At 45.7% G+C, this 8,552-nt stretch overlaps 1 long non-coding RNA gene across 2 annotated transcripts in view; it reads left to right on the top strand.

Annotated features, from left to right (window-relative positions):
* LOC104860590 overlaps nt 1-8,552 on the top strand; it is a 17,039-nt gene that overhangs the window by 8,253 nt on the left and 234 nt on the right. For both annotated transcript variants that reach the window (XR_779729.3, XR_779728.3), the window contains exon 2: nt 6,724-6,868. This is a non-coding gene — a long non-coding RNA (uncharacterized LOC104860590). The remainder of the gene's footprint in view (nt 1-6,723; nt 6,869-8,552) is intronic.

Genomic DNA, 8,552 nt, shown 5'->3' with positions numbered 1-8,552 from the left:
CGCCGCAGTCTGCCGCAGCGCGGGGAGGGGAGCGCGGCATCGCTCTCAGCCAAGGTCAAGCATCGCCGCTCTTGGATAAGGCTGCCCGCAAATCACTCCCCTCGGTCTTCGCAGCCATCCTCAGCGCGGGGACGGGAGGGGTTCGGTTATACCTGGACGTACATAGTCAGCAATCTAAATGAAGACAGAAAGAAAAAAAGAGACTACTGTATCTGAATAAATGTAGGTTTTTGTACATGAACAAATGTAGATCATTGTACCTGGGGGGGGGCTCTAAATGCCACGCTGACTCCCAGCGCTCTGTGAGAGAACCTTGAGGCCCTTCATGACCAAGTGCCAACCTTTCCAGCACCCACGCCTCCCGCCCTGGAGACCCCAGCCCTCCGTACCCCTACCCTCTCCAAGACGAGCCATCACGCATACTTCCGGGGCTGCTCTTGCAGACCTTCTGCCTGGGAGTCCCCTTCTCCCGCTTGAGCTTGATAAATTCTGGGACCCAATTTAATAAGAATGCAGCAGTAGCTGGATGTGGGGATGTAAGTCTGAGGGTAATCCCAACACTAGGGAGGTTGAGGCAGGAGGATTGCCCTGAGTTCAAGGACGGCATGAATTACAGAGCAAAACCTTGTCTTAATAATAATAATAATAATGATAATAATAATAATAATAATAATAATATCACCATGATCAGGATGATGCAGAAGGTGGAAACTGGCACCAAAATGCCTCTTAACAAAGGCCACACACACACACACAAAGAAAGAAAGGTAGGAGGGCCTGGGATTTAGCTTGGGGGCACAGCACCTGCCTCACAAGTGCAAGTTCCCAAGTTTGATCCCTGGTACCAAAAAACAAACAAACAAACAAAAAACAGCAAAGGCCACAAACTTGGTAAAAAAGAAAAGATAAATAAGGCCAGTAGGCAGAGGCATAAAACCTAGAGCAGAGACCCTACTCTCCATTAAGGCCAACATACTTCTTGGAAGATCTATGTGTCCTATGATGCCTCATTTCTTGAATTTACAAGAAAAGCCACAAATCCAGACTATTATTAAAACTATCTCAACTTTTTTTTTTTTAAACTGGGGATCAAACTCAGGACCTTGTGCTTAAGAGACAGGCAAGGTGCCACTGAGCTAAATCCCCCGTCCAAAACTACCTCAATTTGAAAAGGTTGGTTTGATTTTTTTGTTTCTTTGTTTGTTTGTTTCTGGTACCAGGGATCAAACTCAGGACCTGTGCTTGCCAGGCAGGCGTGGTGCCACTGAATAGCCCCTCCATTCCCAACTCCCCCTCACCCCCCACAGACCAGGCATAACTCATAGACCCCCAAGTGCATGACCTCCAACCATAGGAAAGAGAGTGCAGTTCTCATTAAGAAAATACACTGGAGTCAGGCATGGTGGTGCCGCCTGTAATCCCAGCACTGGGGAGGCTTGAGGCAGGAGGATCACTGTGAGTTTGAGACCAGCCTGGGCTACATAGTGAGATAATCCAGGTCAGTCTCAACTACATAGTGAGACCCTGTCTCAAAAAACCAAAAAAAAAAAAAATTGAAGGGCCGGGGATATAGCTCAGTAGCACTGTGCCTGCCTTGCAAGTGCAAGGTCCTGAGTTCAATCCCTGGTAACAAACAAACAAACAAACAAACTAAAAAAAAGAAAATACATTGCAAAACTATTTAGGGTGAAGGTGTGCCTTGAAGTCAACAAAGGGAGGACCTGGATTTGGTTCTGCTCTCAAAATGGATTTGGATGCTTGTTTTGCTTAGTTAATTGATTAATGTAGTTGTATGGGGGATTGAATCCAGAGCTTTTGCACTGAGGTACATCCCCAAACCCTTTTTATAATTTTATATGTTGAGGCAGGGTCTCACTATGTTGTTAAGTTTCCTAGGTTGGGCTTGAACTTGTGATCCTCCTGCCTGAGCCTTCCAGAGTGCTGAGATTAAAGATATGCACCACCATATCCTGCTGCTTTTGGTGTTTTAAACAGAGGGGCCCATCTTGAGAAGGTGGGATGAGGGCGGGGGTGCTCAGGCTGCCAAAATCTGGAGGCCTGGATTTGGGAAATGGGATGGAGGAGCTGAGGGTCCTAGGGAATGGAAGGGAGCAAGAAGCCAGCCAGGGCCATGCACCCACCAGGGTCAATTGCTGTGAATGCCAGCAAATGTTTTCTACCATCCTGTGAGTTGGAGAGGGGCTAACTAGAGAGGGAAGTTGACTCCTGGAGACCCTAAGACTTCTCACAGCAGATAATGTTTGGAAGGGGAATTGGAGAGCTGTTAGTAAGAGTCTAACAATGAAGATGACCCTACCAGGAGGTACGGGAGACGGCCCCTGAGGGGCTGGGGACAATTTGAAGGTAAACAAGATCCAGCAGAGACTGTCTTGGAAATCATGAATTTTTTCGTTCTCCCTGAGGATTTTTGGTAGCTACAGTGTAATCTGTTTGCCTGGAACTCTTCAGAAAATTTTCTTACACTCAGACAGCCTGCCCTAGCTGGGGCGTTTGACATATTTGTAGAAATAGATGCAGGGCCAAGTTTTACATCTGCTTTAGTATGGTGCAGACAGAAGATGGTACAGGCTGAAGCAGGAGCTGAACTAGGAGAAATAATTCCTCCCAGGAATCTGCAGCCTCCCTCACTCCCCATGCTGGGGATCAAACCTGGGGCCTCAGGTATACTAGGCAAGCCCTCTGCCACTGGGCCGGATCCCCATTGTGGACTGGGTGCTTGCACTTATTCCAAGAAGGACTCAAGGGATCAGAACACCCCTGGCTGGTATCTATTAAGGATCAGATACACCTTCCTGACCTGCTGTCTGGTCTGTGCAAGACACTGTCCATGCCTATTATAGCCTCCGATTTACAGATGAAGAAATTAAGGCCCGGAGAGGTGACGTGACTTGCCCAAGGCCACGGAGCTAGAGAATGGCGGGTTGTACCTACTCCCTAGCCAACTGTTCTCAGCGGAAGAAACTCATCCTTTCTGGGGTTTTCATCACATTTTTGCCGAGAAGATAGCACTTGCCACTCATTTAGAGGTATCCTTTTGATTTGTAGGTCTGTTCTTTCTCCTACGACAGGAGGGTAGAAGGCACTCAGTCCAAGGGCTCAGCTCACAAGTGGTGTGCAAGAACGTGCTCAATCAATTCTGTCAGGACGGCCAAAAGAGATGCCCACAACTGTCGGGTCTTTGTGTCCATGGGCAATTCATGCACCCTCCCTGGGTCTCAGTTCCCTTATCTGTAAAGTAGGAATTAGAATTTAGACCTCCCAGGATTGCTGAGAAATTTAAATGTGATCAGGCCATCAAGTTTCTGTAAATTACAATACAAATGGCAGCTGCTATGAAGGTAGATGAAGGTAGATGCTATGAAGGTAGATGCCGAGGAGCAAGGAAGGAAATTGGGGTGTAGACATTCCACTACTATATCAGTTTAGACAGGAAACAGGCGGGCCAGCTAGTTTTCAATGTCCAGGACCACTGTGTCTTCATTCATTTTTGCTTTTTGATTGGGAGAGTGTTCTGAGCTTGGAAGCCAGTGGCTGGACATAGGGTGAATGTGCTACCACTGCCCTATCCTCCTGTCCCGTAATTCATTCTTCTGTTTTTTTTTTTCCTTGGCATTGCCAGGTAAGGAACCCAGCGCCTCATGCATGCTAGGCAAGTGCTTTATCACCAAACTGTACCATCCCCACTGGTCCCCTACATCTGTCCTTCTTCATTGATGAAACATCTATTATGTACTACTCGATCCATTTCATTCAAAACCCTGCAAAGCAAATGCTCAACTCATCCTCATTTAAAGTGTGAAAAGTGAAGTTAAAGACCTAGCTAGAAAAGCAGAGCCAGGTGTGGTGGTGCATGCCTGTGAGACTAGCACTCCAGAGGCTGAGGCAGGAGGATCGCTATGAGTTCAAGGACAGCCTGGGCTACATAGTAAGTTCAAGGTCAGCCTGAACCTCATAGCGAGACCCTGTCTCAAACAAAACAACTCTGAACAAAAAAAGAAAAAAGAAATAGCAGAATCAGAATTTGAACTCAGATCTGAGTGGTTCCAAAATCCTTTTTCTTTCTGCTCTCTACTCTACAACTTCTTGAAGCTTCCCTTCCTTCATCAGAACATTTATCAAGAATCAGCTAAGCAGGCCTTCTGCAAGGGGTAGAGAAGATATAACCCAGACCGTCTCGGATGTTTCTCATGTAGTTAGGGAGGCAGACAACTCAATGGACCGTGACACTTCAGCGTGACAAGCTTCCTGCTGGTAGACGTGCGGGTGTAGACGTGTGGGTGTAGACAAGTGGGCTATTGCTTTGTTTTCTTTCTTTTTTGGGCGCTGCTGGGGATGGAGCCCAGGGCTGTTCATGTGCTAAGCACATACTGCATTACTGAGCACACTCCAGTCCAGGGCCATTGCTTTGGACTTGCTTTTCCTCTGGTTCACAGATCCCTTTCCCTTTTGAGTCCCAGGCTCAAAAAGTGAGGGAGGAAATAGACCTCACTCATTCTGTCTGGCAGTGAAAAAGAGTGTACAATTCTCTCCAAAAGAAATCTGCCTCACCTGGCCCTTCTCAAGCTTCAGCCTCCCTTCTACACACAGGCAGGCGCCGGAGTGACTGATGGGTTAATGAGTTAATTCTGGTAGAACCAGTTTCTTTATGCTTCAGCATGCTTGGGTGGTTTAGCAATTTAATTTGGGATGTAGTGGTCCTCGGCAGTCATTGCCTTGGCCCCAAAGCCAAAAAGAACAGTCAGGACATTTGCAGTTGACTTCTTGTTACATTCGTATTTAAAAGAAATCTGGAGCAGGGCACGGTGGTGCATGCCTGTCATCTCAGTACTCTGAGAAACTGAGACAGGAGGCTCAAGGGTTCAAGCCAGCCTGGGAAATTTGGTGATTTACTGAGACCCTGTCTCAAAAAACAAATACAAGGGGAAAAAAATGAGAACCAAGACCTGTCATGTAAAGGTACACGCTCCCAATAATGAACGTAATTGTACTATATACCTTAAATGTACCAATAAACTCAATAAAAGGAAAAAACAAAGAAAACAAACAAAACAGAGAAAAGGGCTGGAGATGTAGCTCACTGTGAAAGACCCCGGATTCAGTCTCTAGTTCTGAAAAAAATAATATGCAAGGACAGTCACCTCAACAGTGAAGAATGATTATCTCTAGGTGGTGAAGTTGTACATAATCTCTGTTTTATCCTTTTTATTTAGTTAAAAATAGCTTTTTGGGCTGGGCCTAGTGGTACAGGCCTATGATCCCAGCACTCTGGGAGGCTGAGGCAGGAAGACTACATTTTAAGCACAGCCTGGGTGATTTAATGACTTATCAAACTTGTCTCAGAACATAATGGCTGGGAATGTAACTCAGTGTGAAGGCCCTGAATTTACTCTCCAGTACTGAAAAACATAAAAACATAAATAAATAGAAGGCTGTTTTTGTTTTCCACCATAAACTTAGTACTTTTGCATCAGTAAAGAACAAATAAAGCAGACCTGTGCTGCAAACAAATAATCCCAGCACTCTGGGAGCCTGAGGCCAGAGGACTACAAACTGAAACCCAGCCAGGATTACTTAGGGATTTAGTGATACCCCGTCTCAAAAATTTCTTATAAGGGACTGGGATTGTAGCTTAGTGCAAAGGCCCTGGGTTCAGTTCTTAGTACTGAAACAAATTAAAACAAAACAAAACCTTTGTTTGCGGCCTGAAGGATGCTGGAGTAGGTCTATTAGAAGCAGTTTCAGAGCAGGGCCAGGACAGAACAAGACAGTACCCAGGAAGGAGGGAAGGAGTGAAAGGTTATCCCAGATTGAAAACAGATCACCATTCCTGAGGGATCACAGAGCAGAGCTTTTTCCTTTTTTTTTTCCACCCCTCCTGTTGTTTTTTTTTGAGACAGAGTCTTGCTATATGGTCCAGCATGGCCTTAAAATTGATACTTGATACAGTCTTCCTGCCTCAGCCTCCAGAGTGCTAGGATTATAGGCCTGAGATACCCAGCTTCTTTCTTATCTCATCAATCCTGAAAACTAGATAAACTATTATGGAACAGCTGAGGAATCCAGAGTTATACTTCATAGGAGAAGAAACCAAGACTGAAGAGGTTCCATTACTTGATTACAGACACACAAATAGAAAGTGGTAAGACATTTTTGGCAATATATATAGTCTCCCAGTAGTGGGGATTTAACCCAGGACTTTTGTCCTGGGCTACATCTCCAACCCTTTATTTATTTATTTTTTGTACCTGGGATCGAACTTGGGACCTTGCGCTTGCTTGCGAGGCAGGCAGTGGCACCACTGAGCTAAATCTCCAGCTCCAGCCCTTTTTTTAAAGTCTGAGACAAGATCTCGCTAAATTGCCTAGGCTGGGTTTTAAATTGTGATCCTCCTGCCTCAGCCTCCCAGAGAACCGAGATTACTGTCTCATACCACCACACCTGGTTTAATTTGTACACTTCTAAGCCCTGGATTTGGTGGCCATCCCAAGCCCCTCCAGTTGAAAGTTGCTTACATATTCCCAGTTGGTCACACACAGGCACTCATCAGTATTAGTAGAACTATCTAGAGAAGAAACTAGTGAGGTGAAGGCCATTGTCCCATTTTTCACTTGAGAAAATGAAGGCAGGAGAGCGGACTTGCTCAAGAGTTAGCTGAAGTAGCAGCAGGTCCTTCTGGAATCTGAGTCTCCTTTCTCTCATCAGACAGCTCTCCTTCAGGAGCCTTCTGCCTACCGCTCAAGCTTCCTTCACGAAACAAGTGACTCATGATAAATCTCTGGCTGGACTTCCCCTTTCTCAAAACACAGGAAGTTTGTGTGTTGGCAATCCCGCGGGTGAACAATTTCAGGTCAGTTACAAAGTGGGAGGGGCCTGTACGGGTGCGGGCAGGGCAGCAGGCGCACCTGTATTTTTTTCTCCCCGAGGTCACCTCCCTGTGTCTGCCAAGTCAGGCTTGAAGTCCCACCCCCAAAAGCTGAATGTGCTTTTATTTAATTATTTTGTCGGGCTGGGGATTGAACCTAGGGCTTTCACACTGAGTTATAGCCCCAGTCCTTTCGAAGTTTAAAAAAAATTATGTATGCATTCGTTCATTCATTTTTTGGGGGATTTAAATTTTGAGGTCTCCCTGTGTAGTTCAGATTGACCCTGAACTCACTGTGTGGCCCAGGCTGGCCTCAAACTCATGGTGATCCTCCTGTCTCAGTCTCCCAAATGCGGGGATTACAGGCATGTGCCACCATGCTGGGCCAAAACTTTTTTATTTTGAGAAACAGGGTTTTACTAAATTGTTTGGTAGCCCAGTCTAGGCTGGAACTTGCAATCTTTCTGCTTCAGCCCAGCCACCCAGAGCTGGTATTACAGCCCTGCGGCACCCAGAAAGAAAAACTCCCCTCTCCTGTATTAATAACAACTCAATATTATTTTGTTTTTATAGCATAGTAACCTTCTACCAGGTGCGGTTCTAAGTGGTTAACATGGGAACCCATTTCAGCTATATAAGAGCCCTAGGAAGATGACACTATAGCTTTGGAACTGAATGATACTGGATTCAAATCACAGCCATGTCACTGCCCAGCTGCGTGACCCCAGGGAAATTATTTATATGCATTTACCAATATCCTTGAAGGCAGGAGGATTGCAGGGAGTTCGAGGCCAGCCTGAGCTACATAGTGAGCGCAAGGCCAGCCTGAACTGCATAGGGAGATCCCTGTCCCAAACAAACAACAAAACCCCCAAATATCCTTGAACACCTACTGTGTGCCACACTGTTCAGTGAAAAGAACAAGGGTCCTGGCTCTCACTCGGTGCTTACATTCTATAAAGTAAGTGGACAGGTTGTAACTATATTGAATACACAAATGTTAGAAAGTGGTAAGGGCTATGGGGAAGTAGACAGAAGAGCTTGCCTCAGAGAGGGGAAGAGAGGAGATGAGATTCAAACAGGTACAAAGGGTAGAGCAGTGGTAGAGCACTTGCCTAACACGTGCAGCATCCTGGGTTCAAACAAACAGCACAAAACAAAACAAAATCAAACAGCTGTATGACAGCAGGTCTTCCCGAGAAAGTGCTGTGCATTAATTTTGGGGTGAGTGGTGCTGGGAGCTATGGAGCCAGAAGCAGAGGTTCCGGTCCTGGTTTTACTACTTAGCTGTATGACCTTAGGCAAATTAGGGATATCGCTGTGTGCCTCAGTTTCCAAATCTATACACTGTGCTAATAATAATAATATCCTTCTATCCTTGTAAGTGTAGAGAAAGTTGGGGAACAGGCAGGGAGAGTTAAAGGACCTCGGTGAGGTTTCTGGTAAATAGGGTTAAACCCCTCGTGTAGAGAGTAGCAAAGAAAGACAAGAGAGAGAGAACTGATAAGCCTACCTGGCCTGGCTCACTTCTGTCAAGCTCAATTCCCTCCTCCCTCAGTCTCCGAATAAGTGCACAAAAGAAACAAAGTGGGGAGGGGGAACTATATTAGAAAAACTCAATATCTAAAATATGCACTAACCCTATACACTCAGATCCTCATATATATAT

Source organism: Fukomys damarensis, unplaced genomic scaffold (genome assembly GCF_012274545.1).
Source record: "Fukomys damarensis isolate Sample0158 unplaced genomic scaffold, DMR_v1.0_HiC HiC_scaffold_23, whole genome shotgun sequence".
NCBI lineage: Eukaryota > Metazoa > Chordata > Mammalia > Rodentia > Bathyergidae > Fukomys > Fukomys damarensis.
This window is presented reverse-complemented; position numbering and strand designations above follow the sequence as displayed.